Here is a 22,223-nt window from a genome sequence, read left to right as displayed (position 1 = left end):
GCCAGGCTCTCATTTTTTTCTTTCACTGGTCTGACTGAAATAAAAACTCAGAGCCCCCACAGTATTGAACCACCATTCCAGAGCCGGCCAAGGTTTGGAACATAAAGAGAGCTGAATGAACCAGCGTGTAGGCGACCCAGGGAAGGTAATTGTTCTTCTTAGCAGCATGGCTGCTTCTCTGCTTAGCATCTGAACAAGTTAATTTGGAAACATGGCCTTCTGGAAAGAAACGGCACTCATCTCAGCATCCCGTGGATTCATGGGGAGAGATGCCCTTTCACCAGGTAGAAACAGTAAATTATATTTGAAAACCATTTCTATTGAAGGGGAAAAAAAATCTTCTCTTCCCTGGGAGCCACTCTGTTTGCATGACGACAACACTTAACATCGGTTGTCCAACTTCAGAGGTCACTTTTTGCTCACACCAGCATCTGGCAACTAGGGGGAGAATTTTACTAATGGAACAGGGAGAAGTTTAATTAAATACAAATTCACATAAAGGAGTTTGCCCTTTACCAATCCTGGGCTTCGAGGAACTGATCTCAGCAGCACCTAAATCAGACAAATGGGCTAAATTGATCCTGCTCCATGGAAAGGGTGCTTCATCTAGATCAAATCAATGGCAGATTGAGGTGTGATGTGTGATCAGGGGAAGAAATCAGGCAGTCTACTATTTCTAGGTTGGGAGTCAGACTTGAAGGAGCAAAAATACCTTCCTTTCATGTTGGTTTTGTTACCCCTGAAAACACAGGGGCTGCAGAATTATGGCTCCAGGACTGCCCTTTCTTCTGAGGGGAGGGAGAGAAGGCATAGGCTTAGAAAGAAAGAACCAGAGAAATAAGATCTAGACATTGTGTCCTTTGTGGTGTCCACAGCTTTGCAAGTCTGCATTTGACCCTCTATCACCAATTAATTAAACAGCAATAGCAGAGAGGACCCACTGAGTTTCTGGCCCTGGCTAGATGGTTTGCAAAATTATTTTTCATACCATAGACCTGAAAAATCAGCTGTGGAATATAATGGAGAAGGAGTACTTGGGGGGTGACTCCCAGCTTCTAAGGATTAGCTGTGGATTTGGGGCAAGTGACATACACTCCCTGAAACTCAGTTTTCTCATCTGTAAAATTGGGATAGTGATAGTGAAGGATTCAAAGTGATAATCCCCATAAAGCACTTCCTGCAGCTGCGATTACTCTCATTCCCATTTACAGATAGGGGAAGAAGCTCAGAGAAGATGTCTTGTCTCAGATCCCATTGCTAATTAAGTCACAGAATTAGGGAATCCAAATTGGATTTAGTGGTCACCAAAATCTAAACAACTTCCTCCATGACAGGTGGCCATGATGAAAAGTGATCATTAGATGCCCTCTGCAATATGCTCTGTGCTAAGATTTATAAAGAGAGACAAAAGGAATCTAGTGTATCATTTTTTTGTCTCCAAAGCAGTCCAGATAATGAGCACTTGCGTTTAGTGCTTACCATAAGCAGATTAAGACTCCCCAAAGAGACTCTGTGTCACGACAGAAGTGACAATGCTATTCCTATCTCCATATGATCCCCCACAACCAGCCTTGAGTCTTACGTTAGTAGTCACTTTTTGCTCTCTGACATCGCAACTATGTAGATACACCTCTAGGATCTTGCCTCCCATTTCATGGAAATTATCAATTTATATATACTCTTTCTTCCTCTGGGCAGCAACTCCTTGAAAACAAGGTATTACCAGGTCCTATTTGAGCTTCCTGAAGCTGGCCCAGTGCCTAAAACATGGTAAGCTCTGAGCAAACAGATGTTAGATGAACACATAAATGAATAAATGAATGAACAAGTGCATTTCTTTACTTTTCACAGAAGGACTGACTGCCTTCATAACTCCTGAGTAGGCCCAGAGGGGTGACAGTATAAGCAGACAGTGTCCTCAAGAAATTTACATATCAAATAAAATCTTAAAAAAAAAAAAAAAAGGCACCTGGGTGGCTCAGATGGTTAAGCATCTGCCTTCGGCTCAGGTCACGATCCCGGGGTCCTGGGATCGAGCCCTGCATCGGGCTCCTTGCTCAGCGGGGAGCCTGCTTCTCCCTCTCCCTCTGTCTCTCCCCCTGCTCATGCTCGCTCTCTCTCTCTCTCTGTATCTCTGTGTCTCAAATGAATAAATAAAATCTTCAAAAAAAAAAAAAGAAATTTACATATCACATTACTTTCCATATACTCATACTCACACTAGTATTTCTATTCTGGCACTTTTGTTTGTGTCAGTTTTGGAAACCCTTTATTCCCATCCAGATTCTAAGCTCTTGGAGAGAGGGAACAATTTATTTACTCTAGACAACACCCTGCACAGGAGTAGACTTGCATTATGTCATACTGAATTGAATTACAGGCTTAGTAGAAGAAACGAGATTAAAAAAAAGAAAGAAACAAGATAAATTGACAGGTAACATGTGTCTATTAATATATTCCCAAATGTGTAATATTAGGATATTAGGATGAAATATGTGCAGAGTTAAGGGAATCTAGGGTAATGGGACCCATGACACTCCTAAGTATCTTCAGATAAAGCCAGTAAGGTTTACCACAACAGGCATGCAATCCAGTGCATTTTCTTCATGCTGAAATCGACCTCTTCAGTGAGGGAGAGGGTTGCAAATATACGTCAAAGATAATAACAGGTCTAAGAGGTATGGAAACAATAGTAGGTAGGCCTTCAAACTCATGTAACATAGTCAACTGGGGACGATTTACCTTTTGTTTTTCTTTACAAAAACCATGAGAAGTTAGTCTTCCAACCTACTATGGGCCTGGTATTATACCAAGACCTGTGGACAGAGCATGATGTGGCCAAACCAGATCACTATGCTTAGGAGCTCATAATCTGAAGAAACCACATGGCATTGTGATCAGGAGCATGGGCCCTGCAGTCAGCCTTCCTAGCTTTGAACACTTGCTCCACAGCAAGTTGAGTCTCAGTCTTTGTGCAAGAAATGTGAATGGCTCTGTGCATCGGTTTCCTCACCTATGCAGCTGTGAGAACATAAGATGGGTGTCATAGGGTGGTTATTCTGAATATCTAATGAGATATGGTATAGGAAGAACTAAGCGATGCTTAATAAAGGTTAGCTGTTAGGGTGCCTGGGTGGCTCAGTCAGTTTAGCATCTGACACTTGATTTCGGCTCAGGTCATGGGCTCAGGGTTGTGAGACTGAGGCCCGCGCCAGGCTCTGCACTGGGGTGTGGAGCCTGCTTAAGATGCTATCTCTCCCTCTCCCTCTGTTCTTCCCCACCCCTGCTCTCAACCCCTCTCTAAAAAAAGGAAGATTAGCTATTATTGTTACAATATATAGAATATAACATATAAAACATATAATATATAATATAATAAAGGAAATATCCTTAACTTCAAGAATCAGATACTCTAATAAACATTCTGGGTATTTTATCTCATTCCACTTGACTGTCACAACAACCCAATGAAGTAGGTAATGTTATTCCCATTTTATAGATGAGAATATAAAGATTCAAAAAATTTAAAATAATTTAATTATAATCTCATAATAAATGAGCTCAAGACCTGAAATGAAGCCTATTTATTCCCTAAGATCATGCTCTTTCAACTATCCAATATTATTGAATAAATCCTTCAATACAAAAGCAATAAGCATTTCTTCCATTTTTAAAATTCTTACCTGGGATGAGTAGAGGCGTTTCATTTCATATTTATCCTTTTCCTCTTTCTCATACTGTCTTCACTCTCTCTTCATATACATTTGATTTGGTTTTAAGTTTATGATGGACAAATTTTTCCTTTTCAACATGCTAATTAATTTCTGGGGGAAAAGTTTCATGCATTGATTCTTTTGTTTAAATTGCTCTACAGATGAAAAGCTCAGGACAGAGCTTGGTATTTATTAATGGCTCAAGAGCTTGGTTGTTGTTATTATTATTATTTGTCTTTCCTGACTCTTTAAAAACATCTACCTGAAAGCCATTTTGTTATTTCTGGTTCTACAATAATTTCTTTTTGCTGCTCTTCAAATACAGCAATTCAGTACTCGTCAGTATATATGGCCCCTATGTCACCTTGTATCTCTGGTTTGGCAGGTCTCTCTGAGTCTGATAGCTTTATTGGTTGTGTAATCATGGTCTTTTTCACATGCAGATCTTTCCAGGTATATGTCCTGACCTGCTCTAACTTGGCCCAGCTCTAGATAGCAAGGACCTTCAGGTTCAAGTCAGCATTACTAAGGCCCCTTTCCAAAGAGAATCACATCTGGCAAGAAATTAAAAGCTCGATCTCCACCTGTAAATCATGCATATATTTAGCCTTACTTCCCTAAGCCTGGTCCATGGGGTACCTGGAAAATTACTGGAAAATTTTGTGTTTCCCAAAATTGAGGCCTCTCTGGCTACTCTCCTCTATGTGGGCTCAGACCACAAATCTCCAGTCCCTGATTTGTACACTAGTCATCTCTGGAAGCTGTGTCCTATCTTGAACCCACTGGAGCCCTGATAAATTTTTGCTTCTTGCATCTCTTTAGCCATTGGCTGGTTTCTTGCTTCAATCCAATGGATTTTCCTGGAAGAAATATGCTATCCTTGACCCACAATTGATCAGAATCTCCTGTTGCATTTCTTCCACTCACTGGATGAGATTTTAAAACTTCCTTTCAATAATCATTTAGTAAACCTCATCTCTGGGCTCAAACACTGAACAAAACAAAAATATAAATTAAACTTATTCTTGAAGAACATTCAGAGTCACAGGACAAACCAACAGTAAATTAAAAAAAAGTTACAGTTGGAGGTATGAAGAAAAGTCAGCTAGAAACAGAAAGAAGTATTTAACAACTCTCCCCAAGGGGTATGTGCATACATATGTGTGAAAATATGTAAATGCTTACAAACAGCTCTCTCTTACAATTGAATTCTAAATAATCTCCATGTTTTAAGTTGTGTTTATGTTCACATATGTGTACATATCTTTACTGGGGAGTGGGGGAGAGACAATGGGGGGAACCAGGAAATGATTACTATTGTGGATACTTTCTGCTTTTATTCTCCACAATGGAAGTCTTCAAACATAAGTAATTGAAAAATGATTTTCAGTTTTGTATAGGGATGAAACCAATAGCAATACATCAGAAAAAAATGGGAAAGTCAAGAGGCTGAAATGCAAGACACCAGTGCAGTAATCCAACCTTGGGTGGCGAACACTCTGGTTTTCTTCCAACCCATGGGCTATGCCTTAGAGTACGCTTGCTGGGTACTCTTCATCTTCTTGACCCTTCAATTTTGGAGTGCCCCAGATTTAAACTCTCAAATCTCTTTTCCTCTCTATCTATATGTATGCCCTTATTGCATGACTTTAAATGCCCTACTTATGCTGGTGATTCCAAACTACATACTTAACATTTTCACTTGGATGTCTAGACTTACATGCAACAGCAGAAACTTGTTTCTTCTCCATTTGGTGACTCAAGGTCAGTCTTGACTCTTCTTTCTCACACTCTTTTCCAACAAACTGACTCTTTTTTTCAAAATTTGACCACTTTCTTCTTAAAAAGGAAGTCAAGTCATGTCTTTGCCTTGCTCAAAATCCCCCACTGATAGTCTATCTCAGTAGAATCTGAGACTTATCATAGTCCTCAACAAAGTCCCACATGAACTATCCCCTGCTCTCTGTCCTCATCTCCACCTCCTTTTTATCACACAATTAATACCCAATGTACTCAATTTAATGCAGTGTATGCTACTGCTTTGTCAACTATGGAGGATGTAAATATGAATTGGCTCCCTGCCTTCAGGTAATTGATAGTCTCATCGAGATGATAAAATATTTCAGAGCCTGACCATATTTTAAAGATCATCCAGTCTAATTTTTTCAATGCAGACAGGTAGAATGACTCTCTTGAGGTTGCACATCAGTTTGCACACTCCTATCTTTTTACTCCATACTCTTCGCACCATGCTATATTTGCTCTCTATGGTATACATGCCTGTCACACAAGTCTCTGTATTGTTCCTGAAATAATCCGAGTGCATTCTCTCCTGGGACTTCTAAGATGGTTATTCTTTCTTCAAGATGACTATCACCTCATCTAGCCACCTGTTCACTCTCACTTCATTGAGATTTCTGCTTAAATATTCACCTACTCAGAAGGGGTGCAAAAATAGCAGCCCTCTGATACCATCTATGCACTTACCCTGCTCAATTTTACTTCATAGCATTCATCACTACTTGACATTATATACACACCCAAGTATATATTTATTAATTTGCCTTTTGTCCATCTTCCTTTCCTAGAGAGTGAGTTCTATGAGGACAGAGATTGTCTTGTTCATCATATTTGTTAAATGAAGGACTGGATGAGCAAATAAAAGAACAGATGGGTAAGTATGAGAAGTTTAAAAAGTATAAGGAAATTTGAGCTAGAATTTGAGCAATGTTAGGAAGGGATAATTTATAATCCCTTCTGAGAGGATCTAAGAGGCCAAAGGTGAAGGAACAAAGAGATTTTGAGTATAAGGCACTGGGAGAAGAGTACTTTCAAAAAGTTGAGGAGCCGGGAAATAGAATAAGTGCTAGAGAGGGAAGTTCAGAAGTTATTTGAGAGGCAGTGGTATGGAAGCCTGGGTTTTGCTAAGATTTCAGACTGGGAAAACAAAAGGAGAGAAGAACACAAGGTCAAAGATTAATCCTTGGGGCCTACCCATGCCTAAGTTTGGGAAGAAAAGGCAGATCTTCCTTTCTTCTTCTCTGTAGTTGGTATCTTGGGGGTAGAGGATGTACCTAACTACAGGGGAGCTGGTGGATGGGCCAGGGATGATAAAGAGAGCCCAGTGAGTGGGACACAGAAAGGCTGAGGTGGTGGAAAATGCTCAGGGAGGAAGTGTAAAGCGTCAGTGTCTCTGTGTTGAGCACAACTGGGCCAGTTTGGGCCACCAGAACCAATGATCATGTAGGGCACAGAATGGAAAGTCCAGAGGTGAAGATCAGGTCCAATCTATTTCTAAGAATGGGCATCATTCATTCATTTCCCAAATTTTAGGCTGGAGGGAAGCTACAAAAATTCATGAATAAGATTGGTCTCCTACCTTCAATGATGTCCCAGTCTGTGATCGCAGGAAAAACAGAAGAGAATACTATAAATGAAAGGAAGTGAGGCAGTTTGGGGAGCTGAGTGGGTAGAAGTAATAAAGTTAAGGAAATGAAGCTCATGAGTAAGTGGTGAAGTAACCAAGTGACGAAATGATGTGAGGAAGTTGACAGAATGAGTGAGAGATTAGCAGCCTATAGTTGTAAGGACAATGATAGTGATAACAGTCATATTTTACAGAACTCCCAGTTCCCTTTTGTCTGCTTACATTTCCACCTGCCCACATGTCTGATTCATTCTTCATGTTATATGTGAGAGATAATATCCCCCCTTTATTTATGGAGAAGTAAATAGAGGCTCAGAGAAGCAAAGGACTTGCCTAAAGGTTCCCAGTCCCTGAGCCAATTCTCACTGCACTGTCATGTAGCAAATAAATCTACAAAGTCCTCTGCCAACACTGTTTTATTTCCTAATAAACCATACCCAGATTTTATTGGCCTGTTTCAAGGATAGCCTTACAAAATCTTTCCAACAGTTTTAGTGTTTTCTTTTTTTCCTGGAATTTTATCCAAAAAAAGAACATGGCGTAATAACCCAATTCTAAAGCTAACATCAGCCTTCTTTGTGCTTAGAACCCGAATTTCATCAACTGTATCTCTTTAACTCACACCCTATGTTAATAATTAAAGTTCCCACCACATAATTTCCATGGGTGTTTTGTTTGGATTGCCCAATAGTTGATGTCCAGGGACACTTCCCCCAAACAAGGCTTTGAAGTATGTGTCCTCTTCTCTCCAGGAACAAAATGTTAGAAATTATCCAGTCCAGGTTCCTCAAACGACAGACTGCACCTAAGGTTATCAAAGATTTTAGTGATATTCTCAAGGTTCCAGGGCTGAGACCATTTTATTAAATCCACATACTTGTAGTTTTGCATTTTTATTGTCATCTATATGCCCAATATATAAAATCATGAAATATAATTGATCAGGGATTATTGAGTTTAACACGCTCATTTTATAAGGTAGGAGATAAAGGTGCAGAGCAGCTAAGTGATAAGTCTGATTTCACAGAGGGAATCAGCAAAAACTGACATCCAGACCTCCTCATTCCCTCTCTGGACATTTTGCATAGGAGAGTGCTTCTCTAAAAACACTCCACGGACATCTTCCCGTGTTAAAGAAAATCTACTTCCCACTCTAACTGGACGAACTGTATCATGATTTCTGGTAGTCACTCAGGAAACTTAAAGAAGGCCTGAGAACCTTCTGAGTCCTGACATTATCATTTTCTCATGTAGGTTTGAGTACCTCAAGCTATGAGAAGACGAATTTTACCTCTGCCCCCATATCATAGACCTTTAAGGGAAAGCAACTGAAGAGTCTTTGTAACTTTCATTAGATTTCCTTCCCTTGTTCATTTTCTCAAGTCAATAGCTTCCATTAAACAAGTGCTCTTTCCCTCCTTAAAGCCTGTTTCCTGTGATTCCCTCCTGTGCCAAAAGAAGGCAACAGAGGCTGGCAACACTCGCTCCTCATTTTTTATGCCTCCTAATCACTGTCATGGTTCCCTTTGCTGCTTTGGTCTCATGCTCAACATTCTCTCCTCATGTCTTACCTGATTGGTTCACTGCAGGAACTCCCACACACTCACTTATTTTGCCTATTGTAGATATTCACAGATTTGGGAAGCAAATGAAGAGATGATGAACCTGCATAAAGGGGAGCATTTTATCTGTGTTTCCAAATGTTTTCACTGTTTTCTTCCCTATTGGATAATACTCTTTTGGGAACCAGAAAATATTTTCAAATATACATTGTATAAGAAGTGGCTGAGCCAAATATCATTCTCAATGGGGCAAAACTGAGAGCTTTCCCCCTAAGGTCAGGAACACAGCAGGGATGTCCACTATCATCACTGCTATTCAACATAGTACCAGAAGTCCTAGCCACAGCAATCAGACAACAAAAAGAAATCAAAGGCATCCGAATCGGCAAAGAAGTCAAACTCTCACTCTTTGCAGATGATATGATACTTTATGTGGAAAACCCAAAAGACTCCACCTCAAAACTGCTAAAACTCATACAGGAATTCAGTAAAGTGGCAGGATATAAAATCAATGCACAGAAATCAATGGCATTTCTATACACCAACAACAAGACAGAAGAAAGAGAAATTAAGGAGTCGATCCCATTTACAATTGCATCCAAAACCATAAGATACTTAGGAATAAATCTAACCAAAGAGGCAAAGAATCTGTACTCCGAAAACTCTAAAATACTCATGAAAGAAATTGAGGAAAACATAAAGAAATGGAAAAATGTTCCATGCTCATGGATTGGAAGAACAAATATGGTGAAGATGTCAATGCTACCTAATGCAATCTACACATTTAATGCAATCCCTATCAAAATACCATCCACTTTTTTCAAAGAAATGGAACAGGGCGGGCGGAGCAAGATGGCAGAGGAGTAGGAGACCTGGATTTCATCTCCTCTCAGGAATTCAGCTGGATAGGGATCAAGCCATTCTGAACACCTACAAACTCAACAGGAGATCGAAGAAAAGAAGAGCAACAACTCTCTCATCAGAAAAGCGACCACTTTCTGGAAGGTAAGACATGCGGAGAAGTGAATCCGCGGCGATATTCGGGAGGATAGACGGCGGGGGAGGGGCCTCCGTCGGCCACTTCTCGCTTCTGGCAGTGATAGAGCCGCGGAGCACAAAATCGGAACTTTTTAAAGTCTGCTCCGCTGAGGGACGTCACTCTGGTGGCTAAGCGGGGAGTGAAACCCTCCGGGACAGTGTGGTCTCAGGACCCCCGGGGTCACAGAAAGACCGGGGGCGCCTGAGTGTGGCAGAGCTCCCAGGTAACAGAGCAGGGAAGCCGGCTGCAGAGGCAGAGCCCAGGCGCGGGCTCTCAGCTCGGGGTGGCCATAAACCGTGATCCGCGGCACAGTCGGGCCACTGCTCCTCCAGCAGGGACCCAACAAGCAGCAGATCCGGGGAGACTTACCTTCTTCCCCCAGGAGGAGAGGCGCGGGAGTGCACCGCAGGGATCTGCTGGGTTTGGAGACTCCACACGGGGTCAGGTGCCAGAGATAGAAATGCGCGGTCACAGGCCGGGTGAGCACGGAGTGCAGCCGGAGACCGGGGAGACGGGAGTGACTGACGGCTTTTCTCTGGGGCTCACTGAGGAGGGGGGCCCCAGTTCTCGGCTACCCCGGAGGAGCGGAGACTGGGAGGCCGCCATTTTCACTCTCCGCCTCCAAAGCTGTACGGAAAGCTCGCAGGGAACAAAAGCTCCGGAGAGCAAACCCGAGCAGATTCCTTAGCCAGGAGGGGGCAAGGGCGGGGCAATTCCGCCTCCGGCAGAGACATTTGGGAACCCTGGCAACAGGCCCCTCCCCAGAAGATCAGCAAGAACAGCCAGCCAAGACCAAGTTTACCGATCAAGGAGAACGGCAGAAGTCCAGCGCTAGGGGAATACTGCACATAGAATTCATGGCTTTTTTACCATGATTCTTTAGTCTTTTAAAGTTAATTTTTTTTAACTGTCTTTTTTGTCTTTTTATTTCTTTTTGAATTTTTCTTTTTCCCTTTTTCAACCAACATCTTATCAATCCCTTTTTTTTAAAAAAAACATTTTTATTTTTCATTTTTAGAGTCATATTCTATCCCTTCATAGTAGTTACCCACATTTTTGGCTTATATACATAAGTTGTTCTCTCTTTAAAATTTTGAGATAGTTTCTTCTAACAGATTAAAATATACCCTAAATCTCTAGTATATGGTGTTTTCTATTCCCCTGCCTGATCACATCCTCTCCGTTTTTTTTCTTTTTTTAAATCCTCCTCTTTCTTTTTTCAAACAACTTCTTATCAATTCCTTTTATAAAATTTTTTATAATTTCCATTTTTACAATCATATTCCATCCCTTCATCATATCAACCCTTATTTTTGTACATATATAAGTTTTTCTTTCTTTAAAATTTTGGGAGGCACTTTCTTCTAAAAGACCAAAATACACCCCAAATCTAGTGTGTGGCACTGATCTATATACCATATAGATCATATTTGATCACATTCTGGTTTTTCTTTTGTTGTTGTTGTTTTGTTTTGTTTCTTTTTATTTTTATCTTTATCTTTTTCTTTTTCTTTTTTTTTTTTTTTCTTTTTCTTTTTTCTCTCTTTCCCTTTCTTATCCCACTGCTTCAGGTCTTTTCTGATTTGTTTAAAGTATATTTTCTGGGGACATGGTTACTCTGCTAGCATTTTGATCTCTCATTAATCTATTCTCCTCTACACAAAATGACGAGATGGAAAAAATCACCTCAACAAAAAGAACAAGAGGTAGTACCGACTGCCAGGGACCTACTCAATACGGACATTAGTACAATGTCAGATCTAGAGTTCAGAATCATCACTTTAAAGATACTAGCTGGGCTTGAAAAAAATATGGAAGTTATTAGAGAAACCCTTTCTGGAGAAGTAAAAGAGCTAAAATCCAACCAAGTAGAAATCAAAAAGGCTATTAATGAGGTGCAATCAAAAATGGGGGCGCTAAGTGCTAGAATAAATGAGGCAGAAGAGAGAATCAGTAATATAGAAGATGAAATGATGGAAAATAAAGAAGCTGAGAAAAAGAGAGATAAACAACTACTGGATCACGAGGGCAGAATTCGAGAGATAAGTGATACCATAAGACGAAACAACATTAGAATAATTGGGATCCCAGAAGAAGAAGAAAGAGAGAGAGGGCCAGAAGGTATAATGGAGCAAATTATAGCAGAGAACTTCCCTAATTTGGGGAAGGAAACAGGCCTGAAAATCCAGGAAGCACAGAGAACCCCTCTCAAAATCAATAAAAATAGCTCAACTCCCCGACATCTAATAGTAAAACTTACGAGTCTCATAGACAAAGAGAAAATCCTGAAAGCAGCTCGGGAGAAGAGATATGTAACCTACAAGGGTAGAAACATTAGATTGGCAACAGACCTATCCACAGAGACCTGGCAGGCCAGAAAGGACTGGCAGGATATATTCAGAGCACTAAATGAGAAAAATATGCAGCCAAGAATACTCTATCCAGCTAGGCTGTCATTGAAAATTGAAGGAGAGATAAAAAGCTTCCAGGACAAACAAAAACTAAAGGAATTTGCAAACACAAAACCAGCCCTACAGGAAATCTTGAAAGGGGTCCTCTAAGCAAAGAGAGAGCCTAAAAGCAACATAGACCAGAAAGGAACACAGACAATATACAGTAACAGTCACCTTACAGGCAATACAATGGCACTAAATTCCTATCTTTCAATAGTTACCCTGAATGTAAATGGGCTAAATGCCCCAATCAAAAGACACAGGCTAACAGACTGGATTAAAAAACAAGACCCATCGATATGCTGTCTGCAAGAGACTCATTTTAGAACCAAAGACACCCCCAGATTGAAAGTGAGGGGGTGGAAAACCATTTACCATGCTAATGGACACCAAAAGAAAGCTGGGGTGGCAATCCTTCTATCAGACAAATTAGATTTTAAACCAAAGACTATAATAAGAGATGAGGAAGGACACTATATCATACTTAGAGGATCTATCCAACAAGAAGATTTAACAATTGTAAATATCTATGCCCCTAACATGGGAGCAGCCAATTATATAAGGCAATTAATAACAAAAGCAAAGAAACACATTGACAACAATACAATAATAGTGGGGGACTTTAACATCCCCCTCACTGAAATGGACAGATCGTCTAAGCAAAAGATCAACAAGGAAATAAAGACTTTAAATGACACACTGGACCAAATGGACTTCACAGACATATTCAGAACATTCCACCCCAAAGCAATGGAATACACATTCTTCTCTAGTGCCCATGGAACATTCTCCAGAATAGATCAAATCCTAGGTCATAAATCAGGTCTCAACTGGTACCAAAAGATTGGGATCATTCCCTGCCTATTTTCAGACCACAATGCTTTGAAACTAGAACTCAATCACAAGAGGAAAGTCGGAAAGAACTCAAATACATGGAGGCTAAAGAGCATCCTACTGAAGAATGAATGGGTCAACCAGGAAATTAAAGAAGAATTAAAAAAATACATGGAAACCAATGAAAATGAAAACACAACTATTCAAAATCTTTAGGATGCAGCAAAGGCAGTCCTAAGAGGAAAGTATATAGCAATACAAGCCTTTCTTAAGAAACAAGAAAGGTCTCAAGTACACAACCTAACCCTACACCTAAAGGAGCTGGAGAAAGAACAGCAAATAAAGCCTAAACCCAGCAGGAGAAGAGAAATCATAAAGATCAGAGCAGAAATCAATGAAATAGAAACTAAAAGAACAGTAGAACAGATCAATGAAACTAGGAGCTGGTTCTTTGAAAGAATTAACAAGATTGATAAACCCCTGGCCAGACTTATCAAAAAGAGAAGAGAAATGACCCAAATCAACAAAATCATGAATGAAAGAGGAGAGATCACAACCAACACCAAAGAAATACAAACAATTATAAGAACATATTATGAGCAACTCTATGGCAGCAAATTAGATAACCTGGAAGAGATGGATGCATTCCTAGAGATGTATCAACTACCAAAACTGAACCAGGATGAAATACAAAACCTGAACAGACCTATAACCACTAAGGAAATTGAAGCAGTCATCAAAAATCTCCCAACAAACAAGAGCCCAGGGCCAGATGGCTTCCCAGGGGAATTCTACCAAACATTTCAAGAAGAATTAATACCTATTCTTCTGAAACTGTTCCAAAAAATAGAAACGGAAGGAAAACTTCCAAACTCATTTTATGAGGCCAGCATTACCTTGATCCCAAAACCAGACAAAGACCCCATCAAAAAGGAGAATTACAGACCAATATCCCTGATGAACATGGATGCAAAAATTCTCACCAAAATACTAGCCAATAGGATCCAACAGTACATTAAAAGGATTATTCACCATGACCAAGTGGGATTTATCCCTGGGCTGCAAGGTTGGTTCAACATCCGCAAATCAATCAATGTGATACAATACATTAACAAAAGAAAGAACAAGAATCATATGATCCTCTCAATAGATGCAGAAAAAGCTTTTGACAAAGTACAGCATCCTTTCTTGATCAAAACTCTTCAGAGTATAGGCATAGAGGGTACATACCTCAATATCATAAAAGCCATCTATGAAAAACCTACAGCAAATATTATTCTCAATGGGGAAAAACTGAGAGCTTTCCCCCTCAGGTCAGGAACGTGGCAGGGATGTCCACTATCACCACTGCTATTCAACATAGTATTGGAAGTCCTAGCCACAGCAATCAGACAACAAAAAGAAATCAAAGGCATCCAAATTGGCAAAGAAGAAGTCAAACTCTCACTCTTTGCAGATGATATGATACTTTATGTGGAAAACCCAAAAGACTCCACCCCAAAACTGCTAGAACTCATACAGGAATTCAGTAAAGTGGCAGGATATAAAATCAATGCACAGAAGTCAGTGGCATTCCTATACACCAACAACAAGACAGAAGAAAGAGAAATTAAGGAGTCGATCCCATTTACAACTGCACCCAAAACCATAAGATACCTAGGAATAAATCTAACCAAAGAGACAAAGGATCTATACTCAGAAAACTCTAAGATACTCATGAAAGAAATTGAGGAAGACACAAAGAAATGGAAAAATGTTCCATGCTCATGGATTGGAAGAACAAATATTGTGAAGATGTCAATGCTACCTAGAGCAATCTACACATTCAATGCAATCCCCATCAAAATACCATCCACTTTTTTCAAAGAAATGGAACAAATCATCCTAAAATTTGTATGGAACCAAAATAGACCCCGCATAGCCAGAGGAATATTGAAAAAGAAAAGCAAAGCCGGCAGCATCACAATTCCGGACTTCAAGCTCTATTACAAAGCTGTCATCATCAAGACAGTATGGTACTGGCACAAAAACAGACACATAGATCAATGGAACAGAAGAGAGAGCCCAGAAATGGACCCTCAACTCTATGGTCAACTAATCTTCGACAAAGCAGGAAAGAATGTCCAATGGAACAAAGACAGTCTCTTCAACAAATGGTGTTGGGAAAATTGGATAGCCACATGCAGAAGAATGAAACTGGACCATTTCCTTACACCACACACAAAAATAGACTCAAAATGGTTGAAAGACCTAAATGTGAGACAGGAGTCCATCAAAATCCTAAAGGAGAACACAGGCAGCAACCTCTTTGACCTCAGCCGAAGCAACTTCTTCCTAGAAACATCGCCAAAGGCAAGGGAAGCAAGGGCAAAAATGAACTATTGGGACTTCCTCAAGATAAAAAGCTTTTGCACAGCAAAGGAAACAGTCAACAAAACCAAAAGACAACCGACAGAATGGGAGAAGATATTTGCAAATGACATATCAGATAAAGGGCTAGTATCCAAAATCTATAAAGAACTCATCAAACTCAACACCCAAAGAACAAAGAATCCAATCAAGAAATGGGCAGAAGACATGAACAGACATTTTTCCAAAGAAGACATCCAAATGGCCAACAGACACATGAAAAAGTGCTCAATATTGCTCAGCATCAGGGAAATCCAAATCAAAACCTCAATGAGATACCACCTCACACCAGTCAGAATGGCTAAAATTAACAAGTCAGGAAATGACAGATGTTGGCGGGGATGCGGAGAAAGGGGAACCCTCCTACACTGTTGGTGGGAATGCAAGCTGGTGCAGCCACTCTGGAAAACTGTATGGAGGTTCCTCAAAAGGTTGAAAATAGAGCTACCATATGATCCAGCAATTGCACTACTGGGTATTTACCCCAAAGATACAAAAGTAGGGATCCGAAGGGCTACGTGCACCCCGATGTTTATAGCAGCAATGTCCACAATAGCCAAACTGTGGAAAGAGCCAAGATGTCCATCGACAGATGAATGGATAAAGAAGAAGGGGTATATATATACAATGGAATATTATGCAGCCATCAAAAGGAATGAGATCTTGCCGTTTGCAACGACGTGGATGGAACTGGAGGGTATCATGTTGAGTGAAATAAGTCAAACAGAGAAAGACATGTATCATATGATCTCACTGATATGAGGAATTCTTAATCGCAGGAAACAAACTGTTGTTGGAGTGGGGGGTGGGGTGGGAGGGATGGGGTGACTGGGTGATGGACACTGGGGAGGGTGTGTGCTCTGGTAAGTGCTGTGAATTGTGCAAGACTGTTGAATCTCAGATCTGTACCTCTGAAACAAATAATGCAAAAAAAAAAAAAAAAAAAGAAAGAAATGGAACAAATAATCCTAAAATTTGTATGGAACCAGAAAAGACCCCAAATAGCCAGAGGAATGTTGAAAAAGAAAAGAAAAGCTCGTGGCATCACAATTCCGGACTTCCAGCTCTATTACAAAGCTGTCATCATCAAGACAGTATGGTACTGGCACAAAAACAGACACATAGATCAATGGAACAGAAGAGAGAGCCCAGAAATGGACCCTCAACTCTATGGTCAACTAGTCTTCGACAAAGCAGGAAAGAATGTCCAATGGAAAAAAGACAGTCTCTTCAATAAATGGTGTTGGGAAAATTGGACAGCCACATGCAGAAGAATGAAACTGGACCATTTCCTTACACCACACACAAAAATAGACTCAAAATGGTTGAAAGACCTAAATGTGAGACAGGAGTCCATCAAAATCCTAAAGGAGAACACAGGCAGCAACCTCTTCGACTTCAGCCGCAACAACTTCTTCCTAGAAACATCGCCAAAGGCAAGGGAAGCAAGGGCAAAAATGAACTATTGGGACTTCCTCAAGATAAAAAGCTTTTGCACAGCAAAGGAAACAGTCAACAAAACCAAAAGACAACCGACAGAATGGGAGAAGATATTTGCAAATGACATATCAGATAAAGGGCTAGTAACCAAAATCTATAAAGAACTCATCAAACTCAACACACAAAGAACAAATAATCCAATCAAGAAATGGGCAGAAGACATGAACAGACATTTTTCCAAAGAAGACATCCAAATGGCCAACAGACACATGAAAAAGTGCTCACCTTTGCTTGGCATCAGGGAAATACAAATCAAAACCTCAGTGAGATACCACCTTACACCAATCAGAATGGCTAAAATTAACAAGTCAGGAAACAACAGATGTTGGCGGGGATGCAGAGAAAAGGGAACCTTCCTATATTGTTGGTGGGAATGCAAGCTGGTGCAGCCACTCTGGAAAACTGTATGGAGGTTCCTCAAAAGGTTGAAAATAGAGCTACCATATGATCCAGCAATTGCACTACTGGGTATTTACCCCAAAGATACAAAAGTAAGGATCCGAAGGGCTATGTGCACCCCGATGTTTATAGCAGCAATGTCCACAATAGCCAAACTATGGAAGGAGCCAAGATGTCCATTGACAGATGAATGGATAAATCTCTTTTCTGGCTCCTTTCTTTTAAATATGTGGTATATATATACAATGGAATATTATGCAGCCATCAAAAGGAATGAAATCTTGACATTTCCAACGACATGGATGGAACCGGAGGATATTATGCTGAGCAAAATAAGTCAATCAGAGAAAGACATGTATCATATGATCTCACTGATATGAGGAATTCTTAATATCAGGAAACAAACTGAGGGTCGCTGGAGTGATGGGGAGGTGGGAGGGATGGGATGACTGGGTGATAGACATTGGGGAGGGTATGTGCTATGGTGAGCGCTGTGAATTGTGTAAGACTATTGAATCACAGACCTGTTGCCTCTGAAACAAATAATACAATATATGTTAAAAAAAAAAAAAAAGAAGAAGAAGAAGAAGAAGATAACAGGAAGGGAAAAATGAAGGGGGGAAATCGGAGGGGGAGACGAGCCATGAGAGACTATGGACTCTGAGAAACAAACTGAGGGTCCTAGAGGGAAGGGGTTTGGGGGATGGGTTAGCCTGGTGATGGGTGTTAAACAGGACATGTACTGAATAGAGCACTGGGTGTTATACGCAAACAATGAATCATGGAACACCACATCAAAAACTAATGATGTAATGTATGGTGATTAACATAACATAATAAAATAAAATAATCACTGAAAAAAAAAAGAAGTGGCTGAGGACCCATGTTTTGGAGTCAGACTACCCACATTCATAGATGTAACTCTGTGATTCACCACTTTGTATTCTATGACCTTGGGCAAGTTGCTTACTTTCAATAAACCTCAGTTTCCCATCTCTCAAATACAGATGTTAGCAACTACATTTTAGGTTTGTTGTGTAAATGAAGTAAGAAGTAAGAATGCCCATAAGGGATTAGCAGAGTGCCTGGCATATGGTAACTGCTTCATAATTAATGAAGTCCCACTTCACATATCTGGCCCTGTTCTATGGCTTTACACATGTCATTTAACTCTTACCACAACTTTTTGTGGTATCATCATCATCCACAAAAAGTCCCTCATTTGCAATGAGGAAACTGAGGCACACAGAGTTGTACAACATATGTAAGATCTTGAAGTTAGCAGTGGCAGAACCAGGATTTGAAGTCAGGCTTTCAGGCTCCAGAATCTGTGCTTTTAACTCATATTTTGTACCACTTCGAAACAAAGTCCAATCTGGTAACCACAAGAGGAATATTACACGTAACTCTCTTGGGACTCAGGTGCCAGTAAGAAAATGCCGCCATTCACATTGGAAAATGATGTCACTGTGAGCAATCATTATTCATCACTTACACTTGAGGTGGAAACAGGTAAGTCTGTTTTCTAATAGCACCTGAGGTCCAGTAGAAGTTATGCTAAAAGCCAGCAGTACAAGAATTCTCCCTACCCTTGCCCCTTGCTTGCTCCATTTTAGTTCATCATTCAACAGTTCATGGGAATGTGCCCTGAACTGTATAAAGTAACCTCCTATTGAGATAGCACCTGCCTGAAATATACCTTTCAAGTAAAGGCAATGGAAGACACATTTCTATAAAGAACTGTTGGATGGAGATTCACATGCTGATTTATAATGGAATGATGACTACCAAGAAGGAAAAAATATGGCAGCCTGGTCCCTAGAAAATCAAGCTCAGCTTCTGATGCAGTATGCCCCCTGATGTTTGGTGAGATGCTTCTATTCCTAAAGTAAAATGGGCCTCCATAAAGAAAGAAGCAGGATGCTCTCCACATACATAAAGCATATTAGGGCCTTTAACCAAAAGTTATCGCAAAGCATCCAGCTACAGCTACCAAAGGGAAAACCAATCTTCTTATTCTATATGACCCTTTCTAACTCCAGATTTCCAGAGAGCTAAAGAAAGATAAGGACTCGCAAGAAGCTAAAACTATCTGAATAATTTTTGGAGATAAAGCTTCAGAAACAGGAAAGCAGTTCCAAAAGAGGAAAGAAACATCTTTTAAAGTACAGAACTGCCACCATGAGACTTCCAGAGAAACACTCCGAAACCCTGAGGAAAGACTGACTTTCTCATAGAAGCAATCAGATAATAAGACTCCTTTAAGAAGCACAGAATAGTTAAATTTGTCACCATAATTTAATTGTACAGGTTATTAAAGAGCAGTTTGCCTCCTCTCTTTCTCCGGCGCTGCTTTTGTGTATTAAACTCAGACTAATCAAATTGGGGATTCCAAGAGTACTGTATTAGTCATCCCCATCCCTTTTAATTTGTTTAATGGCCTTCTCTGTGTGTGTGTGCGTGTGCATGTGCGTGTGTGTGTGTGTGTTCTGACTGGCTGTACATCGTTTAGCTTTACCACGACATGTAAATAAAGAATGGATAGGGAAACTTTTGCAGAAAAGAATAAAGCGTGTCTCCATCCTAAAGTTACATTTGATGTTTGAGTCATTCATGGGACGTGTCCTGCAAGCAACGGTGCTTATTATTTCTGCTTAGCGGTCTCCAGACACAGGAGAAGAGAGAGGGCGAAGAAAGGAAGGAAGGAAGAAAGAAAAGGAGTCTGAATTTACACTCACCGCTTCAAAAGCTCTTTTGTACTCAGCCAACTTCTCCTGGCTGAAGACGCAGTATTTGCCAAAAAGTCGCCTGCAAGAAAGCACACAACAAAACTATAAAACAGTCCATTAAGGGACTCCTTTTCTGCTCATTCCCACCTTCTTTTAACAATTTTCCTTTGACACGAAGGACATATTTTTAGAAAGTGGCACTTGGTGCGGGACAATGCCAACCAGGATTAGAAAATATTCACCTCGTTAGTGAAGTTTTGAGCTCAATTTGGCTGTTTGGGTCAATTGTCTTTTCACCTGGCTCGGGCCACCAAGTCAACATGAACTAAGAATAGGGAGTTATTTAGCATGTAGAGCCCGTCGGAGAGCAAGCCTCTCGGAGCGGTGGTCTGAGGGGAGTGAGAATGGCTGTCTTGTTTGGGTTGTTGTTTTTAGCTGCTCTTACACATTCAGATTTTCTGTCCGTTCAGCCAGAGAGGCCACGTGTCCAAAACCTGAAAGGGGCTAGTGCTTTAGAGCAACTTGGTTAAACTTGCCTTTTTGTCTGTAGGGGTTTTTTTTGTTTTTAATTTTATTTATTTATTTTCTTATGTTACGATAGTCACCATACAGTACCTCATTAGTTTTTGACGTAGTGTTCCATGATTCATTGTTTGCGTATAACACCCAGTGCCCCATGCAATATGTGCCCTCCTTAATTTTCCATGTGAACAGTTAGGGGCATTTCCTGGACAGCTTAGGGAATTTTCTCAAATATGAGCTTTTGAAAGTATTCCTATATAAGTGTTTGAAAGTGCTAAAACACGAGCATAAGTTGTGGGGTGTGGGTGGGAGGGTAGGAAGGAGGAGAAAGTAGAAACAAACAAAGAGTGATCAGTAACTTCTTCCATCCCAGACTGCATGGACACCTGCTGAAAAGTCACAAGTCTAGTGAAATGACTGGTTGAATGTTTTGGTCTCCGCAATGCCAACTGGCTGACTTTTCCAATGAACTGACCAGTTGTTTTGGCATCTTTCAGGAACAACTCTGGTTCAATCAGAATTATTTAGAAGTAATTATCCCATTGGTGGATTCTCAAGGCCTTTCTATTTCCTTCCTGGGCACCTGCTTTTTTGGTCCATTTTAATACTAATTAGTACCCCCAACCTTGGGAAGGGTAGTTGGGTTTACTTCAACAAACATTTTATTGAACATTTGTCATGTGCCAAGCACTCCGCTAGCTTCTGGAGATGGAAAAATAAAAAGAGGAGGTTGCTGCCATCAACAAGTTTGGGATTTAATGAGAGACAGACATGATTTCAAAGCGATGCCACAAAAAGAAACTCAGAATGGCCTGGGATTCTGTGGCGGAGGCTTTAGCACATTCTGGGCTCCTGCGAATGGCTCTTCAAGGAGGCAAAGACTGGACTGAGTTTTAAAGGAAATGGAGTAATAAGTCAGCAAAGAATGAGAAAGGAATCTCAGGAAGAAGGAACCACATAAGGAAAGACAAAGAAGCATAAAATAGTGAGATTCACAGTTCAGGAAACCGGAGCATAAAATGTGAAGACAGAAATGTAGGGGATGGGGTGGAGAAACAGGATAGGTGACCAAACTTTAGAGGGTGTAACCACCATTTTAAAGCATCTGTGCTTCATCTCAGGGACATCAGGGAACCACTGAAAGGTTACAGCAAGGGTGAGAAGGGGATCAGATCTGAATTGAGTCAGATTTTGTGTACATCTTTAGTCAAATCTTTGGACTTGAAGACCAGATATGAGAAAGAAGTAAGCAGATTATTGCAGCCATTCAGGGAAGAAAGGATGACATTCAGAATGAGATATTTGGTGGTTGGGTTATAGAAGAAGACTTATGTTTGTAAAGTGTATGGCAGATAAAATTAGCAGGATAAGGGGAAAAGGAGAGGCTAGGATAATTCCAACACTTCCGGCTGGACAGTGTCGTTGATCAACAGAAGACACTCAGAAAGGATAGTCTGAAGGTGGAGGAGGAAAGATGAAGTAATGATGTAATGTATGGTGATTAACATAACATAAAAAAAAAAAAAGAAGCATGGTGAGTTCTGGTGTCCACTGGCCCAGTGGGCAGTTAGACACGGGCACAGTGAGCTTCCAAAAGCATTTGATTTAAGCCATGTATTCCCAATAAGACCAATGT

The sequence above is a fragment of the Mirounga angustirostris genome, unplaced genomic scaffold (assembly GCF_029215605.1).
Source record: "Mirounga angustirostris isolate CCGP_5_RB_7025 unplaced genomic scaffold, mMirAng1.0.hap1 SCAF_5, whole genome shotgun sequence".
In the NCBI taxonomy this organism is placed as follows: domain Eukaryota; kingdom Metazoa; phylum Chordata; class Mammalia; order Carnivora; family Phocidae; genus Mirounga; species Mirounga angustirostris.
The sequence above is the reverse complement of the archived record's forward strand: the minus strand, read 5'-3'. Positions refer to the sequence as shown.